This window comes from Hyaena hyaena, unplaced genomic scaffold, assembly GCF_003009895.1.
Source record: "Hyaena hyaena isolate Hyena2069 unplaced genomic scaffold, ASM300989v1 scaffold_20, whole genome shotgun sequence".
Taxonomy (NCBI): Eukaryota; Metazoa; Chordata; class Mammalia; order Carnivora; family Hyaenidae; genus Hyaena; species Hyaena hyaena.
In genome coordinates, this window is record NW_024080652.1 from 28,759 (window position 1) to 54,177 (window position 25,419).

Consider the following 25,419-nt stretch of genomic DNA (forward strand, 5'->3'; position numbering starts at 1 on the left):
ACAGGACAGCCCCCTACATCACAGAATGATCCACTCTAAAATGTCAACAGCACTGGGGCAAAAGTGTCAATACCACTGAGTCACTGGGTGGCTCAGCCGGTTGAGTTTGAGCACCATGTCGGGCTCTGTGCTAACAGCTCAGAGCCTGGAGCCTGCTTCAGATTCTCTGTCTGCCTCTCTCTCTGCCCCTCTCCCACTCGTGCTCTCTCAAAAATAAATAAACATTAAAAATTGTTTTTAAAAAGGGGCCTGGGTGGCACAGTTGGTAAGCCTCCAACTCTTGCTCTCAGCTGAGGTCATGATCTCACAGTTTGTGGGTTTAAGAAGGGCTCTGTACTGAGAGCTCAGAGGCTGGAGCCTGGTTCAGAATCTCTGTCTTTCTCTCTGTCCCTCCTCTGCTCATGCTCTGTCTCTCTCTCAAAACTAAATAAATAAACACTAAAAAAAGTCAGTAACATTGAAGCTGAGAAGCCCTGTCCTATACCAAAATCCATGTTTCATAAACACCAGATGCTTCATCTTATTTTCTTTATTTGTATTTTATTAATAAACAACTATAATGTACTTATTATTCTTCTTAAATGGACTTTAAATTGATGTGCACCTTAAATGTTTCTGCCCATGAAGCCAAATGTTCAAAGTGTCATTATTTTTCTGACACATTAAAATAAATATAAAATTATTTTAAAAAAACATATTTGGCTACCACTAAAAATAGTCTCACCTACTACTTATAGTCTGGGAGAACCAAACTTTAGACCCACTTCACTTCTCTTGCTGTTTCCTTTGTCTTTTCAGAACAAGAGAATCAAATGTATCAAAGCCACATTTTGGCTTCTGCTGAAGAAAGTCATCAAGGGGACGTGACCTCTAGTTGACTCTCAAGCTAGAGGTGGGCAATGGGAGGCTCCTCCCTCCCTCCCCTGTCCTTGCAATGTATATTCTGGCCACTGTCCTGGCACTATGAGTCTGCTTTAAGGATGCAGCTTAGAGATAGCAAAGTGCTGTGAAAACCATCTGGACGATATCCGACTGACCCCCACTGGGGACTCTGTGTAATATAAATGTGTCAGATTCTGGCAGGCAGGTGCAGATATCCACTTCTCTTGCAGGGCCCAGGGTGGGCCTTTTAAGTTCCCTTGCTTATTACCCCCCCCCCCCGCCCACCGACCCATCTGGAGACATCTGCCTCCTTGCCCTCTGTATATGGGGGCCCAGTTTTGATCTCGCCTTCCTCCCCTCAGCCGCCGGCTATCTCTTATGGTTTCAAACCAACAGCTTCTGTGTCATCTCTGTTCTTTTTCCTCAAGGCGAACAGTTGCTAAGAACCCTTTCTGAAACTCTAAAAACCACCTGATGAGGACTATTAACAATCAATGCTCTCTGGTGAGGGCCACAAGACAAGTAGTCTAATTTGTGGAGTTGCATCTAGACAGACAGAGACTCCAAGCCCTGATGAGCAAACCTCCTTTGTAAAATTGCTCCTTCCCTCTAATTGTTGGGGGGTACGGTTGGAGGCTCCTTGCAAACTGTGTTGCAGACTGACATAATTCAGCCTAGAGCAAACAAGATTCTTCTTTAGATATTAAAAGTGCCTGTGTTGCAGGGCACCTGGGTGGCTCAGTCGGTTAAGCATCCGACTTCAGCTCAGGTCGTGATCTCACAGTTCGTGGGTTCAAGCCCCGTGTCAGGCTCTGTGCTGACAGCTAGCTCAGAGCCTGGAGCCTGTTTCAGATTCTGTGTCTCCCTCTCTCTCTGACCCTCCCCTGCTCATGCTGTCTCTCTCTCTCAGGAATAAATAAAACATTAAAAATTAAAAAAAAAAAGGTGCCTGTGTTGTAAATGTGAAAGAAATATCATCATCTCTTTCATAGAAAGCACTTTCATTAAGAGCTGTGTTTTAATTTCAACACATTTGCATGAATTCATTTGGGTACTGGTGGGGGGTGGTCTTTCAGGATGATTTTTCATCTTCCATGAACTTTACAGGTGTTTCAATGAGGAAGTTAATCTCCACCCCCACACACACACACCACACCCCTCCCCACCAGGAACGTGAAAGAAATGCTTTCTCAACCACGTGTTCTAAATGGGGACATGTTCTCAAGAATCGCACATCTATTAGCAGGCAGTGACTCTATTTACTGAATTGACATACCCAGAGGAAAGTGGCTTTCTTCCTTTAAAGAGTAAAATGAACCTGATTCCCCTCTTCTTGTACATATTGTTCAAAGGCTTGGGAAACATGTGTGGGCAGTATTCCAGAGGGGCAGGCCGGAACAGCAAGGGAATTTGGTTTGGGTGAACCGCACAGGGGCAGCAGGTTTAAAGTCTGGGATCTGGCAAAGAAGCCATGGAGGGGTGGTCTATCAGGTCCTCAGACGCAGGCTCCCTGCACTCTCCTTGTGATAAACAGGGGGCAGTCTCTTTTCATTAAAGCCAGGAACAGCAGCCAGAGTGAGTCTCCTCTGAGTAGGAGGAGGACAATTTTGTCCTGGTGACAGACAATATTTTACACAGATTGGAGACAGATTTTAAAATGGACTTTTCGGTTTAGATTTTGTCTCATTTTGAGAAGGTGTTTTTTTCTCTCTTGTTTAAAATCAAATTTAGAGGTGTCTGAACACCCCAGACCCTTGTGGGAAGGTGTCTGTGACCTATTCTTCTAGGCTGTTGCCCTAGGCTCCCGGCCCCCATGCTTCCTGGGAGGGGCCTCAGTGGAGTACGCTGGGGTGGGCAGGCAGGAAAGCAGAGATTAGGAGTCTGGTATTCTGCACCCAGCCCTGGGTTTTCCATTTGCTGATCATGTAACCTTGGGACAAAGCCCTTAACCTCTCTGAGCCTCAGCTTCCTGGACCCTGGCAGGTCTGTTGGAACAGTCCTTTCCCATTCTGATTTCATGCCTAGAAATATCCCTATCCCTCTGCATGGTCCTGACAGCAGAAACTCCATTGTCTGTCCCTGTTGTACGCATTCATATCCTCCCGTGTATGGTCTTGTGTAAGAGAGCTTATAAGTTAATCAAACCAGCCTGTAAATATTTTTGGAGTGTTTCTCATGCTTCTTGCTGCTGTAGGTGCTGGGAGACGCTGCAAGAGTCAAGGCCCCTTTCTGCTCTGGAGTTTACCATTTAAATGTGTGCAGACAGGCAAAAACCAAATATATACTATAATGTCAGATGGACAGGAAGTCTGGTGGCCTATTTTAGGAAGGTACCACCTGCAATGGTTAGAACATTGGCCCAGGAGTCACATTTCTTGTGACCCAGGGTCACTCTACACCTGACCCATGCCCACACATGGACCCTCATTTCAGCTCTCCAGGGAATCATGGGAGTGGTGTTGCTTCTGCCCTGGCGACTGCTCTAGACAGAACCCTAACCCTAGTCAAGTCTCTCACCCCATGGACACCAAATTTCTTTGTCTGAGAACACCAGGCACATGGCCCAGGAGTGGTGCAAGATTTATTGGTGTTGAACGTGGAACATCACCATGCCATTTCCAAACCACATAGGAGTTGCTCAAGGGGAAATCCTGAGGACCAAGTGAAGCATGGACCACACAAGAGTCAGGACCTTGAAGAAGGACTAAAAGCCAGATCGGCACCCTCCCATGCGCCCTCCCCCTCAGACTTCTGGGGACACCACTGCAATGCTAGGATTCAGCACCTGGAGCCTAGTGGAATCTGTCCTTAACTTAACCCTAACCTGAAACCTAAACCTAACCCTAACTCTAACTGTAACTCTACACCTGACCCACACCCATGCATGGATGGACCCTCATTTCGGCCCTCCAGGGAGATCACGAGACAGGTGTTGCTTACACCCTGGTGACTCCCCTAGAAGGAACCCTAACCCTAGCCAAGTCTCTTACTCCATGGACACCAAATTCCTAGGTGTGAAAACACCAGGCACATGGGGCAAGAAGCATTGCAAAATTAATCAGTGTGGAACATGGAACATCACCATAGCATTTCCAAAGCATGAATGGAGCTGTACAAGGGTGTCATGAGGCCCAACTGTACCCTGGCCCAGATAGGAGGCTGCCCTTGAATCCAAAGACTAAGCATGACTGGAAGCCCTCATGTACGCTTAACTCAACCATCCTGGGAGACCACTGCACTGCTAGGGGTTCAGCACCTGGAAAGTCCTGTGAACTAACTCTAAGCCTAAGCCTAAGCCTAACCCTAAACTTGACCCACACCCTCACAAGGACCCTCATTTCAGCCCTCCAGGTAGATCACAAGACTGATGTCACTTCTGTCACTGGTGACTACCCTGGATAGAACCCTACCCTTAGCCAAGGCTCTCTTCCCATGGGGACTGATTTCCTAGGTCTGAGACACTAAGGGCAGGGGGCTCAGAAGCGTGGGTATGGAACGTGGAACATCACCATGCCATTTCCAAAGCACCAATATAGCTGCACAAGGGGTGGCCTGAGGTCCAACCATAGCCTGGCCCACAAAGGCGACTAGCCCTTGAACTGAAAGACTAAGATTGACTGGCACCTTCCCATCGCCCTCAACACAGCCTTCTGGGGAGATCACGGGACTGGTGTTGCTTCTGCCCTGGCTACTTCCCTAGATGGAACCTTTGCCCTAGCCAAGGCTCTCTCCCCATTGGGACTGATTTCCTAGTCTGAAAACACCAGGTACATGGGGCCCAGAAATGGTGGAGGAGTAAAAGGTGTGGAACGTGGAACATTACCATGCCATTAACAAAGCCCGGATGGAGCTGCAAAAACAGGGGTCCTGAGGACCAACTGGAACAAAGACCTCACCACAAGCTCAAAGGCTTGAGCCCTTGAACTCAAAGGCTAGGCCTGACTGGCAACCTCCCAAGCACCCTCAACTCAGCCCTCCAGTCAAACCACTGCACTGCTGGGGTGTTCAGTGCCTAGAGCCTCCGAGGATCTAACCCAAACTCTAAACCTAACTCTACCTCTAAAACTAACCCTTCAACTGATCTGCACCCAACCATGGGCCCTCATTGCAGCCCTCCAGCAAGATCAAGGGACTGGTGTTGTTTCTGCTCTGTTGACTCCCCTAGATGAAAACCTAACTCTATTCCTAACTCTACCTATAACCCTAACCCTCCATTTGACCCAGACCCAAGAATGGCCCCTTATTTCAGCCCTCCAGGGATATCACAGGACTGGTGTCTCTTTGGCCCTGGAGACATTCCTGGAACGAACCCTGACCCTACACAAGGCTCTGTCCCAATGTGCACTGACTTCTTAGGTCTGAGAACACCAGGGACAAAGGGCCCAGAAGCATAGCAAGATTAATCTGTGTAGAATGGGGAACATCACCATGACATTTCCAAAACACAAATGGAGATGCACAATGGGTGTCCTGAGGCCTAATAGTAACCTGGCCCACAAAGTAGGCTGGACCTTGAACCCAGAAACTAAGCTTGACCAGCACCGTCTCATGCGCCCTCAACTCAACCGTCCACGGAGACCACTGCACTGCTGGACATTCAGTGCATGTGCCTCCCAGGATCTAACTCTAACCCTAACTCCAACCGGAAGCCAAATCATAACCCTTACCCCAATCATAACTCTAACCATAACCTTATACCTGACCTGCACCTGCTCACGGACCCTCATTTCAGCCCTCCAGGGAAATCACAGGAATGGTGTCACTTCTGTTCTGGCAACTCCCCTGAATGGAACCCCAAACTTAACCAAGACTCACTCCCCATGGGGACTGAATTCCTAGGTCTGAGACCACCAGGCACAAGGGTCCCAAAAGTGGTTCAGGATTAATTGGCATGGGAAATGTAACATCACCATGCCATTTCCAAAGCCTGGTTGGAGCTACACAAGGGGTATCTTGAGCACGATAGCCTGGCCCAGAGAGTAGGTTGGCCCTAGAACACACGGACTAAGCCAGATCAGCACCCTCCTATGCGCCCTCCACTCAGCCCTCTGGGGACAGCACTGCACTGCTGGGGGTTCAGCACCTGGAGCCTCCTGAGATCGACTCCTAACCCTAACCCTACACCCAACCCTAAGCCAACCCCTAGACCTACCTCTAGCTGTAACCCTATACCTGAGCCATGCCTGTGCATGCGCCCTCATTTCAGCCCTCCACAGAGCTCACAGGACTGGTGCCACTTCTGCCCCGGCAACTTCCCTGGATGGAACCCTAACCCTAGCCAAGGTTCTGTCCCCACAGGGACCCAAGTCCTAGGTCTGAGAACACCAGGCACATGGGGCCCTGAAGCGGTGCAGGATTAATTGGTGTGGAACATGGAACATCACCATGACATTTAGAAAGCCCAGATGGTGCTGCACATGGGGGGTCCTGAGGATCCTGAGCATCCTCCCATGTGCCCTCAATTCAGCCCTCCAGGGAGGCCACTGCACTACTGGAGGCTCAATGCCTGGACCTCCTGAGAACCAACCCTAAGCCTAACAGGAAACCAAACCCTAAACCTAAATCTAACTTTAACTTTAACCCTACCCCTGTCCTGCACCCACACATGGACCATCATTTCAGCCCTTCAGGGAGGTCACGGGACTGCTGTCACTTCTGCCCTGGACATGTCCCTGGACTGATCCTATCCTACTCTAGGCTCTCCCCATGAGGATCAAATCTCTATGTCCCAGAACACCAGGCACATAGGGACCAGAAGTGGTGCGGGATTAATTGGTGTGAAATGTGGAACATCACCATGCCATTTCCAAACCATTGATGTAGCTGTACAACAAGTGTCCTGAGGCACAACCATAGCCTGGTCCACAAAGGAAGCTGCCCTTGAACCCAGACTAAGCTTTACCAGCATCCTCAGGACTCTGGGGAAACCACTGCACTGCTAGGGGTTCAACGGTAGAAGCCTCCTGGTATTTAACCTAAATCCAACCCTAACCAAACCCTAAACCCTAAACCCAAACAACTAACCCCTAACCCTACCCCCCTAAGCCCTAACATTAAGCCCTAACTCTAAAACCTAACCCTCTAACCCTAACCATCTAACCCAAACCCACTAACCCTAAACCTAACCCTCTAACCCTAATCCTAAACACCAACCTCCCCAACCCTAACCCCTAAACCCCACTCCTTATCCTAACCCCTACCCTCCCCCAAACCCAAAACTCTAACCCCAACTCTAACCCCTAACCTGCCAACCCTCTAACCCTCTAACCCTAACTCTCCAACCTTCTAACCCTCTAACCTTAACCCTGTAACCCTAACTCATAACCCTAACCATAACCCCCTAACCCTAACCCTAAAACCTAAATCCTAATCCTAAATCCTAACCATAAACCCTAACCCCTAAACACTAACCCCTAGCCACAAACCCCTAATCCCTAACCCCTATCCCAGCACCCACATGCTAACCCGCGCCCTGAGCAGCACCCTAACCTGCATCCTTACACATCCCAATTCTATCCCCATGACTTATTCTGGCCACAGCCATAGTTCTTTAATCCTTAATACCCTTCCCAGTCTCATCACATCAATACATCACAAAACCAGAAAAAACATATTTTATCCCTTTAAATACAGATGTAAAAATCCTCCACAGAATACAGATATAAAACCAAAACACATAAAAGTATTGCACACCAAAGGCAAATCTACTCCAGACATTTAAGGGTTATTAAATGCACTGAAACTAAGTAATGTTGTGCACCAGTTTTTTACATAAAAAGTGATCATAATTATTTGATGCAAAAAAAAGGCTCTGAACAAAATACAATGCTAGTTCATGACACAGACCCAAGAAAGTAGGAATCAAGGGTAATTTGTTTAATAAACCTATAGCAAACATCATTCTCAATTCTTAACACTATAAGATTTCCTTTGATATTGGGAACAAGGTCAAGATGCAGGCTTTTCACCCATTACTCAATATTGTACTGAAAGTTCTACCCAGAGCAATGAGGAAAGAGAAAAGGCATCCACATGTGAAAGGAAAAGGTAGAACTACATGGAATCAGAAACCAGAGATGACATCATCTTATATAAAGAACTTCCTAAAGAATCAACAGAAGTAACTGGAGTAATTCAGGAAAGTTACAGGACAAAATTGTTGCATAAATATCTCACTTATTTGTATACACTAGCAATGAATCTTATAAAGAAGAATTTATGAAAACAATTCCATTTTAGGTAACATCAACATCAGTAAAATACTTGGGAATAAATGTAAAAAACACTGCTGAAAGAAATTAAAGACTATCTAAATGTACTATTGCTAAATGGCGATAATACACAATGCAACATGTAGATTCAGTGTGATTCCCAGGAAAATTCACAAAGGCCTCTGAGAAGAAATGTGCAAGCTAATTCTAACAGTCACATGGAAGATCAAGAGACCACAAAATAAATAAAACAATAGAAAAAAAAATCAAAGTTAGAAGCTCATACTTTCCAATTTCAAATCGTCAAACAAAGCAACGGTAATTAAAATATTGTGATACTGTTGCACATGAATTTAGCCTCAGTCCTTCCATCCTGACCCGGAGTTTACCTTTTGGGTCTACACTTGGAGGGCTACATAACTATCCTCAGGTGCAAGGAAAAAACAAACAAATAAACAAGTAAAAAGATAAGGGTTAATGGTCTCTGTTAATGATTATTTATGACACGGCTGGCATACTCTGTCCTTGAGGTAATAACTATTCCTTTGAGACCTCCCTACAACGCTAATCCTTGCCTTAGAATCACAAATGTTTTCCTACACACCAGGACAAGGGCTGCTCTCTGTATCACTTTGTAGCCAATTTTTACAATAACTGCTCAATTCTGCTTCTGTACTGACCACTTGCCTGCTTGCTCTTTATAAAAAGCCCTAAGTCCTTGGACTCGGGCAGCACATTTAGAGTTTTATGTTAACTCTGCGGTCCCTGCCAGTAGTAAAGACTCCCTTAATTCGACTTCAGTGGTCTCAGTTGGTTTCTGTGTCTCTTGGCATAACAATACTGTCATAATGATATACATAAAGATCAGTGGGATTTAATTGAAAATCCAGAAATAAACCTGTTTATCTATGGATAACTGAAATTTGACAAAAATGGACAGCATGACATTGGGGAAACAATGGTCTTTTCAACCCTTTTCAAAGGGTGCTAGACGACTGGCTATCCATGTGCAGAGGAATGAAATTGGACCCTGACCCTCACACCACATACAAACATTAACTCAAAGCGGATCAAAAGCATAAATGTAAGAGGTAAACTTATAAACTGTAGAAGAAATAAATGGACATAAATCTTCATGTGCACTGAGTTTAACAGTGTTTTCAGAAAGCTAAACAACATAGAATGGGCATTTGGCTCCACAATTCTACTCCTAGATGTCTATCCCAAAGAATTGAAACAGTTGTTTAAAAAAAGAACACATGCACAAGCATACACAGCAGCACTGTTCACAATAGCCAGAAATAGTAGAAAAACTATGCCAATGCCCATCAATGGGTGAATGGAGAAACAAACAGAGGCCAACCCATAAACAGCAATATTACTCTGCCATAGAAAGGAATAAAGGAAAACAGTGCAGCTGTAGAGACTAGTGGAGTGGTTCCTCAGAAAGTGAGCACAGAACCTCACCCCTGCGTGCGCACACACCTGGAAACTGAAGGCAAAGCCTCGAGCGGATATTCACGTTCCCTTAGTCATAACATCTTCTTCACAACAGCCAAGAGATGGAAGCAACCCAAGTGAAGTCCAACAGATGGATAAATAAACAAAACGTGGTCTACACACAACGGAGTACGGTTCAGCCTTACAAAGGGCGGGAATTCTGACACCTGCTACAACATGGATTGAACCTCACAGTCATTATGCTGAGTGAAATACGCCAGGCACAGGACAAATACTCCCTTTGTCCCAAGTTAACCCATTTTTCCTGTTAGAAGCTGGTGTTATATTGAAGGTAAACAGAACTAATAAGTACGTACACTCGCAGGACACGACATGGACACAAACACCACGTGCATAACTACACACGCATGACGACCATCGGAAAGAGAAATGAAGAGCCGGACCCACTGAAACCTGCATCAGAAGGAACCAAGTGCCCGGGAGGACATATAAACGAGGAGGAAATATAAGCGAGGAGGGGACAGACCTACTTTCTGAGGACGACAGGACACTGGGGACAGAAATGCTGGAAGACGCACAGGGACAGAAAGCCACTGCGCTCCTGGACGTGGAAGAATCCGTCCTGTGACAATGTCCGTCCTGCCCAGAGCGATCTGCACATCCGGGGCCCTGGACACCAAATCTCCCACGACGCCGTGTCAGACACGGAACAGACACCCCGACCCGCGCGCGGAGCTGGGAGGGACCCGCGTGGCCACAGCGGCGGGAGCTGGAGCACCGCCGGGCACCTGCTCGTGGGCCGCGAACCGCGTGAGGACGCGGAGGGAACCGAGTTGGCGCGGAGGAGAAACACCGACGCGCGGCCCCGGGAGCCCAGAGAGGGAAGACCCGACGGCCGCGCGCACAGCCCCGCGCCGGACCCCGTGTCACCGCTCACGAAGCGACTCCAGGCCCTTCCTCCGCCGGATCCCCTGAACACCGACCCCCCCGCAGCGGTGTCTGCTTCGGAAGCCCCTCCTCCCTCAGCCTCCCTTTCTCACCTGCTCCTCTCGCGGCAAGTCCTGAGGAGGCCGGGTTCTTGCCCCTGTGGACGTGGCCCCGTCCCCTCCTGAAGCTTCCACAGCGGGTCCTGAGGCTACCGGGTTCTTACGCGCGTGGACACGGCACCACGCCCTCTGGAATCCCCCACAGCTGGTCCTGAGGAGGCGGGGCTCTCGTCACCAGGGAAGCAGCACCACGTCCCCCAAAGCCTCCAGGGCGGGTCCTGAGGAGGCCGGGCTCCTCTTAGCGTGGCCGTGGCCCCAAGTCTTCCGGAAGCCCCCACAGAGGGTCCTGAGGATACCCGGTTCCTGTCCCTGTGGCCGCTGCCCCACGACCTCCAAATCATCCACAGCCGATCCTGAGGAAGCGGAGCGGCTGTCACGCAGGGGGCAGCCTGAGTGCGCTTGCGCGCGCCGGCGTCAGGGGGCAGGGTTCGGGCGCCCCCTGCAGGCGATGGAGGTAGCACAGAGCACTCTGGGTTCACAGGTCCAGGAGGCAGCGCCCCCTCCTGGCCGCCCGCTGAATCCATTACATTTTTGGAAATTGAAAGTGTCGTGGAGCCCACTATCCCCCAACTTGGCCAAAAATATTTAAGAAACAATTAATTGGAAACCATATGAAATGAAATGTACGCACAAACTTTACAACCTACACCAAAATTCACTGGAAACTGTAGATAAATTTTAAATGCAAACACAAGGGACAGCTCTTCCTGCCCACGGGTCCTGTCCCTGTGCTTTAATAAAATCACCTTTTTGCACCAAAGACATCTTCAAGAATTCTTTCTTGACCCTCAGCTCTGGACCCCGTGAACCTCACTATCACCATTTATATGGCACCCACGCAACGTGTGGGGCGATGAGTCTTTTCATCTGGACTCTGAGCCGGTGCAGACTTGATGAGCACTCTTTCCTTCTTTACCTTCATTCCAGAGCCTTTTGAAAAGTATAGACTTATTGGAACACTTTCATATCGATCACTCAGGCTGCAATCCTCTTGACCGTGGCTACTCTATGGGGAGGAGAAATCCTGCCTTATGGCTGGAAATTAGTACCCTTGCCAGAATGCTAACATCTTAAAGGAACTGAGATCGACTATGAAGCATGATGCCAATAAAGCCCCTTGGAAATATTGGCCTGATACCTTGCTCACAGAGTTCCCAGCACCCTTACCAGGTGAGTAAAGAATGTCATTTCCTGGCAGGTACAGGAACCTCAGGATACTTTGGGGACCCCATGAAGAGGAATCTGCCCAGATCTGCAGGTATTGCAGGCAGGTCTGACAGCAAGTACTTGGCTTGGCTTCTGACCTAAAGAAGCTAGTAAAATTTCAATCTGGAGCTTCCTTATGAAAGGTTTCAGCAAGGCAGCCTTTCAAAGATCTATATGATCAATTGCTAGACTTGCTGAGCTTATGTAAATAATTAGACCAAGTTTGTTAAAACTGGACTTGTTTTACAAACGAATTAGTCTTGATTTGGCTACCTCTGGAAATGAAGGGTTTTGGAGAGAAAAATTAGGTTTCAATAAGGCACCTTTGTGGATGTTAAATTCTACTTCTGATAGCCTTTAAATATTGTTTGCCTGAGCTGGACAATTGAGTTAACGTGAAAAAATTTGTCACAATAGCACGGATATGGACAATCTTCTTGCTTGTTATTCTGTGCAGATAGTAACAGGACCCCATGGCATATGATTGTTTAAACAGCTAAAAATGGGATGGACTCCTCTAATAATTGTATATGGAAAGTCTTTTATCACTGTAGACCTATCACTGGATAGACTATAGTGCTTTGTTTAATTATTCACTTGAGGCTGGGTTAATTGATACATCTCTAAATGAATATGCAAGTCATAGCCTTCCTGCACCTGATCTGACATTTATTAGAAACCCACCCCATATAAACCCAAGAGACATGATGTGTTTAAAGGATTGGAAGTCTAATACAGCAAGGGTTTTAACTCCAAAATAGAAGGTGCTCTTACTGGGTTGTATTAGGTACTCCACGACAGTAAAATTAGAAGGCCATTCTTCATGGGCTCACATATCAAGAATTACACCTGTACCTTCCTCACAGGAATCTAGTATGCAAGCTGACATGCCTGCTTATTCCTGTGAACCAGTGGAAGACCTCAAGTCTCTCTTCAAATGACAGTAATGGACTGAAGGAAAATTACCAAAGGTTTTTTATATTTAGGTTTCTCTTTCTTATAATATGAATCTTATTTTGTTTTCTTTTCCGGTGTCTCCCTGTCTGGTGCCAAGACTCCTTCACAGCCATAACTTCTAGAAGACAGTTGATCTTTTCTACTCAAGGAAGTTCATATATGTTGTCTACCTTGGATTGGCTGCTTCTGCCTATGGTAACTCCTGTATATAAATACCATCCCCAACCGACCAATGTTGACCCATAGGCAGGGACAGCTCCATGCCCCCACTGAGCAGGAAGTTACAGAAGATGAGACCTTCCACCCTCAGCAACCTCAAAGATTTGAAGGGTCAGAATTGTTCAGGGGAGAATGATGTGGGAAACAAAGGCAGAAGGAAATGGCAGATAACTCCTTATAACCTACAGGCCATTACAAATACTTGAGGCACACAGCAAAATGTTTCTCCAGGAACTCCCCACGGTCTTAATGCTAATGCTTTGCTAGGGGAGAAAACAACCTTAGGCTGACAATATCTAGGCCTCCTATATCCTGTGAGGTCTTCTTTAGCATATGAAAATCTCACCAGAAACCTCCCCTGGACTTTACCTCCCCCAACTCCAAAGTATATAACCAGTCTTTCTTCATGGTCCAGGGCAGCTCTTCCTGTCCACGGGTCCTGTCCCCGTGCTTTAATAAGATCACATTTTTGCACCAAATAAACAAATTAATTAATTAATTACATTAAAAGCAAACACAAGGTGGCTTAGTCTGTTAAGCATCTAACTCTTGATTGCCGCTCAGATCATGGACCGGCCCCACACTGGGCTCTGTGCAAACAGTGCCAATCTCTCAAAAAACAACAACAACAACAACAACAACAAAACAACATTAAAAAAACACAAAGACTAATCCAAAAAAGAGAAAAATTGGTAACATGGACTTTATAAAGTTAAAACTTCTACTCTGATAAACCTTGTTCAAAGAATCAAAAGACAAGCCACAAACTGGGAGGAAATATTTGCAAATGACATATCTGATAAAAGGATCTGAATTCAGAATGTACCCTAATCCCAAACCCTACTTCTCTTAAGGTATTCTACCCCTAGGTTGGAACCTACAAAACCCAGTTATTCAGTCTAGTGCTGTCCCTAATGAGTCCTCTGGACAATAGGGTTATCCTTGCATCTTCCATCGACCCAGCCTAAACACATTAACCATTATCTCCAACAACCCAAGGCTCACCCTAACTCCTATCCTTATCTCCTAAACCCTCATTCCCTAAACCATTACCACCTGATCTCTCTAACCTCTCAACAAATAAGCAATCATCCCCAGAACCTTATAAACATACCCAATACTGTCACCCCCTCACCACCTAAACAATCACTGCCTCAAACTCCTCACTCACTCATCCTTAAACAATCACCCTCCAAGCTCCCCACAGACCATCCACTGAAGCTCCTACACCCTTCCCCCACAAACACACACCAGCTCACTCCCTCATCCACTCATCCCCCCTGAAAATATTTCACCTCAAACCCAAAAACACTCATTATCTCTTCTTCCCATCTCCTCACACTAAAACACCCAAATAAATCATAAGGGTGTGTAACCAAAAAGCCATATGCCATAAACCCAAAACTATACACCATTGAACAATAGAGTACTAAAGCCATAATCTAGAAACCATACACCGAGAACTCTAACTAGATAGAAACAAACCATAACCATGATCCACACGTCATGAACCAGAACCATAATCATAATCAAAGCTAACATAAATATTCATAGCAATACTATTTACAATTGCAAAATGGTACTAAATATGCAAACATACCTCAAAGGGTAAATGAATAGATAGCATGGGGTAGATCCATAAACTGAAATGTTCTTCCAACATATCAAGAAATGAAATAAATTTGTGTGGCTGCTGAGGAAAACTGAATGGGGGTTCCTCAAAAATCTTAAAAATAGAATTAATTAATTTACTTCAGGGTATATACATGAATAAATGACAGGAGGGACTCACTCTGTATTTCTTCCCCTAAATTAATAGCACCATCATACACAATAGTCAAAAGACTAAGCCGACCAAAGTATCCATTGAAAGGTGAATAGGTGATGTATACACAATGGAATATTACCCAGCCACGCAAAAGACTAAAGGACTGATTCTTATCACAGTATGGATGAACCTTGAATCCAAGGTTCAATGCAATTCAATGCAAGGGTAATAATCCAATCATAGAAAAGAATATTATAAGATTCTACTTGTTTGAGGTATCCAAAATAATCAAATTTACCTATACAATGTAAAATATGGTTGCCAGGCAGAGGAGAAAGAGGAATGGGGACTTAATGTTTAATATACACAAACTTTCACTAAGTCAAAATTTAAACATTCTCAAGGTTAAAGGTGGTGATTTGTGTGCAATGGGCATATATTTAGTGCCATACTACTGCAGACTTAAAGTCTTTTAGGGGCACCTGAGTAGCTCATTCGGTTAAGTGTCCGACTTTGGATTGGGTCATGATCTCACGGTTCATGGGTTTGAGCCCCGTGTCAGTCTGTGTGCTGACAGCTCAGAGCCTGGAGCCTGATTCTCTACCCCTCTCTTTGCCCCTCCACTACTCATGCTCTCTCTCTCTCTCTCTCTCTCTCTCTCTTCAATAAAGAAACACTAAAAAAATTTTTTTTAATTCTTTTAAATGGTCATTATTATGTTTTGTAAATTGAACCACAATTAAAGTCATGACTGAAGTACTGAAATGTGTCATGACATGAACAAAGATTGAAAACATGCTAAATTACAGAAGCCACACAGAAAAGCCTATCCAGATTGGAGTCCTCTGTGATCTTTAAATCTATCTTGGTTGTGAAGTGAGTGAAAGTCTCAGGAATAGTACAGTGGGTTACAACAGAAGAAGTCATTGTCACAGAATTTGGGCAGCTGATAAAGTTGTAAGGGCCTCTGGATTAGATTATGAGGAAACCATAGTGATTTCCCTGTTTGGGAGTTCTTTGACAGTTCCTGGGGAGGGCATCCCTGCTTTGAATAAAAAACGAACAAGTCTGTCGTATGAAGTGGCAACTGTGTAAAACAACAGCTAGTGAAGCTGAGCGTAGAGATCAAGAGTATTTCTACTGCTATTGCAGGCTTTCTGTACTTTGGAAATTCATGGAAACCACATTACTTCTCAAAACAACTGTATCAGTAACACACCATAAAAGCATAAAACACATCAAACTACATGATGGAGTCCAAACCCTGCCTGGACACAGTTCATAAGATGCAACATATTACTGGGGTGCCTGGGTGGCTTAGTCGGTTAAGAGTCCGACTTTCGCTTAGGTCATGATCTCGCGGTTTGTGGGTTCGAGCCCCGTGTCGGGCTCTGTGCTGACTGCCAGCTTAGAGCCTGGAGCCTGCTTCAGTCTGTGACTCCCTCTCTCTCTGACCCTCCCCTCGCGCTGTCTCTCTCTCTCTCTCTCTCCTAGAAATAAATAAAACATTAAAAAAAAAAAGATGCAACATATTACTAAAAGACACTGGTAGAATTATATTATTGGCCACTATGCTATGGATGTTGTGGATGACCTAGGATATGGTAGAAGCACACCATTTTGGATTTCCAATCTTCCACCACAACACTCCACAATAGAAAAAGGTTAAAACAAAAAAAAATTCAATGAAATTATAAGATACAAAATCAAGATACAAAAATTATTATATTGGTCAAACTCATACTGACCATCACAAGGAGAAATTAAGAAAACAATTGGGGGAAAAACTTTATACCACAGACATGGAAAACCTATCCCCTAAAAATGATAGAACATTGATGAAAAAATTGAAAAAGACACAAATAAATGGAAAGATATTAGGTACTCATGGATTATAAAAATGAATATTATAAAAATCCATTTTACCAAAAAGTGATGTACAGTTTCAATGTAAGCCCTCCTGTTCAATATTCTGGTACCATTTTGCACAGAACTAGAAAAATCTTTAAAGCTGTATGAAACCACAGAGGACCACAAAGAGCAAAAGAATCTGTACAAAGAAGGACAATCCAGGAGGCATAACATTTTCTGATTTGAAACTATATTACAAAGCTATAGTAACCAAAACAGTATGCTATGGGCTAAGAGACAGAGAGACCAATGGAACAGAATGGAGAGCCCAGAAGCAAATCCACACATATGTGGTCAATTAATTCACAAGAAAGGAGTCAAGAATACACAGTGCTGAATGGACAGTCTCTTCAATGAATGGTGCTGGGAAAACTGGACAGCCCCAAGCAGAACACCAGACCCCCATCTCACACCACACACAACAACTAACTAAAACCCACAACAGCTGAGAGGGAGGAGGAACACCAGTATGGAGGGCAGGGCTGCCCTGAAGTCAATGAGCCCTGATGCCCTGATGGGATCCATTCCCAGTGGGACATTGATGGGATGTGCAGTGGTTCTGATGGCTTCCTGAGCTCTCCTGATTAAGTACCAGCAAAGACAATGCTGACCTCAGGTGTCTCCTAGTGATGTTTCCAACTCTGAAACCAAGGCTTTACAGGGGAACAAGAGAATGTGCTTCAGAACCTTCCTGCATGAGGGAAGGAAGAGGGAAAATGAAACGGATGAAGCCCACAGAGCTTTTCCTGCAAGAGCCCCTGTGGGGAGAGGCAAGGACCAGACAGCAGGGAAGTGATGGACAACAGCACACCCGGTGCCTCCCTCGCACATGGGAAAGGCCCTGTCTTGAGGGCATGAGAACCAAGCACCCGCTTCCATGCCAGAGGGCTCCTTCTCTTAGTTCTGGCTGAGCATGCTGTCCTGGAGAGGGGTGTTCCAAGTTTGCACATGAATCTCATGGTTTAGGGTCAGAATCCTGATGGGGGACCCATTGCCCAAGCATGTGCTCCAGGTGACACTTTGGTCATTAGGCACACCAGAAGTTACCTACAAGGGGGCATTCCCATGAAGACTTCTGAGAGGTGGGCCAGAGAGGAATAAGATGGGCTGGGAGAGAACGTGCACACCTTACCCACAAATACCATCTCTGGGCCCCTCCAAGTGTCAGAGTCTTGGGGGACTCCAGCCACTGAACCCAATCCCTTCCCTTGCTCACTCTGACCCCTCACCCCACCCCAGTAACTGTCTCCTCAGCCTTCACACTGGGATCAAGACCAGTTCCTTAACACATCAGGCATTCAAGGAATTCTTGTTGACCACTGGTGGGCACCACTTCTTCCCAGGCACTGGTCCTCTGGAGCATGGTGCAGAGCAGACCTCAGGGGGGATACCAGAGCAGCGTGGGTGGGTGGGTGGTAGCAGCGTACTAGGCTGGACTAGTTCTAATATTCTATTTTTAACATCTCCGTAGCACCTATCATGGCACAGACCCCAGCCAGTCACTGGGGTTACAGAGACAGAAAACCCCCACTCTGTGCAGGAGGGGCATTGCGAGGGCCCCACTGACCCCAGGCCGACCACTGACCGCAGAGCCCTGCCCGTTGTCCATGACCTCTGAACATACCTACAGACAGCCCATCCTCAGAGCACCCAGGCTTGGGGTCTTAACCATGTGGCACCTTTCCTCAAAACAACAAGCCTAGAATGCCCCCACCACCCACTACAGCCTTCGAGTTTCCAGAAAGCTCACATGTTCTGCTGGATATCTGCAGGCTGGAGGGGGATAAGCCTAGAAAGTGATACCCCTGTGGAGGAAATTCGGAGGAAACTGTCTTCCCCAACCCCACGAGTCCTTCCCTCTGGACCCCTGGACCCCTGGACCTCAGGGCTGGTGAGCAGGGCTGGGCTGAGAGGCTCTCTTTGCACTGTTGTTGATCTTTCCTTCCTCAGATGTGTCTTAGAACCTTGGAAATAAATGCTGAGATTGGATTTTTCAAGTGTTTTCCTGAAAATAGTGGTTATGGCCAAAGATGTCTTGATGCTTCCATGGAGAGGCCCACAGTGGGGAGCAATTTGCTGTCCTCCACCTCCCTGGGCTGATGCCCCACACTCATCTGGTAATGGAGTTTCTCAGTATCTGCTGGTGGCAGGAGGAGGTGGGATGGGGGGTTGCTGGGGGTTGTTCCAAAACCATGGACTTCTTTCTACATCAGCACCACATACCTGGGGGCTCTGCTCTGCATACTGGATTCCCTTAGAAATTACATCTGGGATGAGATGCTGTTAGTTCCCCATTCCAGCCTCCATGCCAGCGGCACAACGGCTTGTGCTGAGGCCGTGTACAATGTCATGGACAGGAGGCCAGCCCTGGGTCTGATCCCCACTTGGCAGCAGCAGGAGACCTGACACAAGCCATGGGAGGGGAGCTTACAGGAGGGTCTGAACTACAAGCCAAATCTGTGAGTTGCTGCTCCATGAGTCAGGGCTCATTTTATGGAAAACTCACTGGTGGGAGCAGCCTTCTCTGTCAGCTCAGATTTTCAGAACTATCTAATTGGATCTGATGTCAACTAATGTAATATGAAAGGGTCTTATTTGATCTTATTAACTTCGATGTGGCTGAATTAGCAAACATGGGCCCTATTTGCAAAATGCCCCAGGTTGCCAATGAGAAGACCGCTTGAGGTCAGAAAGTACTGCATCAGGAAACTGGGTCCCCAGTGTCCTCCCTTTGCAAACTGTGAAGACCTAGGATGTTATTTTCAGGAACTACTCATACCCTTGCTCCTCAGAAGGTGAGAAGGACACAAGCTTGAATTATGGCTGGTGAGCACACGGTAGAGATACCTGGGCAATCCCGGGACCCCTGGGGCTTTGGCACACGTGTCTGCAAGGCCAGACCAAGGCTCACCGAACAATAAAGCAATAAGTTCCCAAGGAAGCAGCTCTACCACCACCTGCCTCATCTATTGCCTTTTTTGTTTCTTGGATCCGCTGCTCACAGTTCCCCCGCCTCTTGCTCATGTCACTGCTGCCAGCATGCTTCTCCTGCAAGAACAACCACCTCCTGCCTTTCATGGTCTATGTTCCAGCTGCCCAGCAGCTTCACTTTTTAGAATACAGCACAGAAGAGAACAAGCAGTCATGAAGCCATGCCTGAGGGCTGCACCTGCATGCAAAGCTGTGCCATCACTGTGACTGCCTGGATGTGGTGTGGCTACTTAGGGCCTCAGGATGCCTGGGTGATCCTTGCACATGTCACATGGTTACATGTATATATGTGAGCAACTGGCTGTGCCTAACTCTTGTTAGTCAAATTGGTTGATCTTACCAAGGCCACAGCCCTACACACCAGGTGACATTTAATCTACACACCAGGTGACATTTAATCTACACACGAGGTGACATTTAATCTCCTTGCAGTTATTTCTGGGCCTGCCCAGGTCTTGTGTCTGACTCACAGGAGAACACAGGGTTTGTTTGCTGATGCCAGTTGCCTCCATAACTGCATGCTCCCCAGAAGGCAGACAGGAAGTCTCCTTCCACCTCTGGGGCACTTAGAGGAGCTGCAGCTGAAGGAGGTGGTGAAGACACCACTTCGTCTCCTACAGGTGCATTGCCAGACAAGTATCCCAGAGATCAAGGGTCACACAGGCTCATAACCAAACTAGCATGCTGGAATCACAAGGCTCTTTACATAAATGTAAATGGCGCAGTGAGAAGCAGAGGGGATGAGACAGAAGGAGCACATTACCTGATCCCAAGGGTGCACACGTTCACGCATCCAGTCTCTCCCTGTCACATTAGCGTTTCCTGCTTGTGGGGACCAGAGCTCAAGACTGAGCAGGAGTGCCACAGCTGGAAGGGCCCGGGGCAAATGACACACACTGGCTCCATCAGACAGGCATGGGGACAAGGGTGCCTGCTCACAGCCCTGAGTGCTCAGATGAACACCTGGCCTACACTGTACCTGAAATACATACCAGTGAAGCAGCTTGACCACCCTACACAGAGGCTACTGGGAAAGGCTGTGGCTTTGGAGACACAGAGGACAGGTTCATCTGGGACTTCCAGAGGCAGTGTCTGTGGAAGGTGGAGGCTCCTTCATGAGACAGCTGGGAATGAGGCTGGAGATGCAATACCTCTATGGTCTGAATGGTCGTGTGCCCCCCTCCAAACTCGTGTTAGAATCCCAATAGCCAAGATAGGGGAGGCAAGAAGGTGGAGAAGTAGGGAGCTCCATACATTTCACTCACCCCCATCTCTCACACAGAGAAGGCCTGAAGCCATAGGAACCCTTATAAAATCCAGGAGTTTGGGAGGAAAAGGAGACAGAGTCCGCTGAGAAAACCATATAGCGTGAGTGCGAACTGGGGAAGATAAAATCAGGCCGGGACCGGAGACACAGAGAGAGGGGGGGAATCCCCCTCTGCGAGGAGCTGAGGTGAATCTAGGGGGAGAAAGAGTGGCCGAAACTGCTCAAGACACTGTTCCTGTCGTTGGAAAAGACAAAAACCCCGCTCGGGACACAGAGGGATCCGGTTTCCTGCTCTCCAGCTGACCCTAGGCGAGCATTCGACCCAGGCGACGCCAGGGAAAACTGCTCCTCCATTGCCAGCTCGACCTGGGGGGGACGCGCGGCGGCTGCGCCTTTGTGCTTCTGGCTCGGCTGGATCCCCGGGGGGAGGCGAGAGACTTGAAACTGCTCTGAGGGATTTGCCTGCGAGTTTATATTTTGGGCGATGGGACACAGAGGGACTTGGTTTCCTGCTGTCCAGCTGACCCTAGGCGGGACGACTGGTCCCAGGAGAGCCCGGGTGAAACTGCTCCTTGCTTGCCAGCCTGAACTGGAGGAGATGAGAGCAACGGCTTCTGGTTCGATCCCAAGGGGGAAGGCGAGAGGCTTGAAACTGCTCTGAGGGGCTCACCTGCGAGTTTATATTTCGGGCAATATCAATGGGGCACGTGGACTGAGATCTGGAAATGAGGCCTGGCTTGGGATATAGAGCACGGCTCACCTTGGCTACGCCCCCAGCACAGGGAGATCACACCCAAAAGAGTGAGTTGCAACACTTGGTTCAAGAAGGGACTGGGACGCCACCACTTTTCTCCCCACAACCGCCAAGGCAGGATCCCCGGGGGACGCACTGGACCAAACCACGCCCATCCATGCTAGAAAGCTGCCGCCTTCTCCTCCTCCTCCTCCTCCTCCTCCTCCTCCTCCTCCTTCTTCTTCTCTGGAGCCAGACCAACATGGATGCACTACCCTGATTAATTCTGATCACAGACTTGTTTAAACAGTCACATTTAATCCATTCTGTAGATGTAAATTCTAGACCTCCACTGCTACCTTTTTATTTCTCTCTCTCTCTCTCTCTCTCTGGAGAAATCAGACTATTAGTTTCTCTGAGTAGCATCATTGTCATTTCTTTCACCTCCTCTCCAACCATATTCCACTCTTTCTCTCTTCAAAATAAAACTCTTCCTCCTTCTGCATGCTCATTTCATTTCCAATTTCACTTCATCCCCACCCTGTCATTTCTCTCTTTCTCTATGCTCTTCCACCAGCACTGCTTACACCCAGCTATTTATTTGCAGCTGGGAAATCTGGTTACATGCTTTAGACTGTCCTTTGTCTATTGGGTTTCTTTTTTTTTTTTTACCTTTTCTTCTTTTTTTCTGTATTTTTATTTCTTATTATTCGCCTTCCCTCCTTCCTCTTTTCTTTTGACTTTTTCATTTTCACTTTTGGTTTGCGTGTTTGTTGGATTTGTCTGTGCGTTTGTGTGCCATTGTTCCCTGTGTGTTTGTCTGTCTGCTTTCTTTCCCAGGGCTACCTCAAGAAACAAGCCAAAGTACACATGGTGGAGAGTTCCAAATACCACTATGAGTAGGAAAACAAAGTAAACAACGTCTCAACAAGAGAGACCAAGAGATACCATTCAAAGAACACTCTCTGAAAGGACAAGCCCTGGACAGTCAAAGAGCCTTCTTTGGTACACCAGCACTCACAGGTGCATAACAAGTTTTTAAAACTAACAAGAGATAGAAAGCTAACCAAATGACAAAATGAATGAGCTCTTCTCCAAAAAATTCCAGGAAGAATTGACAGCTAAAGAACTGCTCAACACAGATATAACCAAAATAACTGAACAAGAATTTAGAACAATAGTCATAAAATTAATCACTGGGCTTGAAAAAGGCTTGGAAGATATCAGAGAAACTATTGCCACAAAGACTATGGAGCTTAAAAATAGTTGTGATGAATTGAAAACTGCTATAAATGAGATGCAAAATAAAATGGAGGTGTCCAGTGCATGGATGGAAGAGGCAGAAAGGAGAATAAGTGATTAGAAGACACAATTATAGAAAAAGAAGAAGCTGAGAAAAAGAGAGATAAACTGATACAGGCACACTAAAGGAGTGTACCAGAGCTTAGCGATACAATCAAACGGAATAATATCCTTATCATAGGAATTCCAGAAGAGGAAGAGAGAAGGAAAGGTGCTGAAGGAATCCTTGAACACATTTTAGCAGAGAACTTCCCCAACCTGGAGAGGAAAGTAGAAGTTGAAATTAAAGAGGCACAGAGAACTCCCCTCAGACATAACTTGAATCGATCTTCTGCACAACATATAGTGAAACTGGCAAAATATAAGGACAAAGAGAGAATTTTGAGAGCAGCTAGGGAGAAAAGGGCCCTAACATATAAAGGGAAAACTATCAGAGTGGTGACAAACTTATCTACTGAAACTTGGCAGGCCAGAAATGAATGGCAGGAAATCTTCAATGTGACGAACAGAAAAAATATGCAGCCAAAAATCCTCTATCCAGCAAGCCTTCATTCAGAATAGAAGGCGAGATAAAAGTCTTTCCAAATAAACAAAAATTGAGAGAATTCGTCACCACTAAACCAGCCATACAAGAAATACTGAGGGGGACTCTCTGAGGGAAATGTTGCAAGGAACACGAGATACCAGAGACACCACCACAAGCATAAATCCCACAAAGAACACGATGATTCTAAACCCATATTTTTCAATAATAACACTGAATGTAAATGGACCAAATGCCCCAATCAAAAGACATAGAGTAGCAGAATGGATAAAAAAACAAAATCCATCTGTTTGCTGTCTACAAGAAACTCATTTTAGACTGGAGGACGCCTTCAGATTGAAAGTAAGGGGATGGAGAAATATCTATCATGCTACTGGAAATCAAAAGAAAGCTGGAGTAGCTATACTTATATCATTCAAGCTGGACTTTAAAGTAAAGACAGTAAAAAGGGATGAAGAAGGGCATTCTATAATAATTAAAGGGTCTATCCAACAGGAAGAACTAACAATTATAAATGTCTACACACTAAATATGGGAGCACCTAAATATATAAAACAACTAATCACAAATAGAAACACTCTTATCGATAAGAATGTGCTAATAGCAGGGGACTTTAATACTCCACTTACGGCAATGGACAGATCAACCAGACAGAAAATTAATAAAGACACAATGGACTTAAGTGACACATTGGACCAGATGGATTTGACAGATATATTTAGAACTCTACATCCTGAGGCCATGGAATTCACTTCCTTCTCAAGTGCACATGGCACATTCTCCAAGATAGATCACATACTGGGACATGAAGCAGCCCTCAATAAACATAAAAAAAATCGAGATCATACCATGCACACTGTCAGATCACAGTGCTTTGAAACTCGAAATCAATCACAGGAAGAAGTCTGGAAAACCTCCAAAACCATAGAGGTTAAAGAACACCCTACTAAAGAACGAATGGGCTGATCAGGCAATTAGAGAAGAAATTTAAAAATATATGGAACCAAGTGAAAATGAAAATGCAACAAACCAAACTCTAGCGGATGAGGTGAAGGCAGTCCTAAGAGGAAAATACATTGCACTCCAGGACTATTTCAAGAAATTAGAAAAAGCACAAGTGCAAAATCTAACAGCGCACCTAAAGCAACTAGAGGGAGAGCAACAAAAGCACCCCATACCCAGTAGAAGAAGAGAAATAATAAAAATCAGGGCAGAAATAAACAATATAGAAAGCAAAGAAACAGTTGAACAGATCAATGAAACCAAGAGTTGGTTTTTTGAAAAAATAAACAAAATTGACAAACGTCTAGCCAGGCTTCTCAAAAAGAAAAGAGGGAGCATTCACATAGACAAAATCATGAATGAAAATGGACTTATTACAACCAGACCCTCAGAAATACAAGCAATTATCAGGGAATACTATGAAAAATTATATGCCAACAAATTGGACAACTTAGAAGAAATGGACAAATTCCTAAACGCACACCCACTACCAAAATCCACACGGGAAGAGATAGAAAACCTGAACAGACCCAAAACTAGTGAGGAAATCGAATCAGTTACCAAAAACCTTCCAACAAATAAGAGCCCTGGGCCAGATGGCTTCCCTGGGGAAGTCTACCAGACATTTAAAACAGAATTAATACCAATTCTTCTCAAACTATTCCAAAAAATAGAAATAGAAGGAAAATCCCGGACTCATTTATGAGGTCAGCATCACTTTGATTCCCAAGCCAGACAGAGACCCAGCAAAAAAAGAGAACTACAGGCCAATATCCTTGATGAATATGGATGCAAAAATCCTCAACAAGATACTTGCAAATCGAATTCAACAGCACATAAAAACAATTATCCACCAAGATCAAGTGGGCTTCATTCCTGGGTGACAGGGCTGGTTCAATATTCGCAAATCAATCAATGT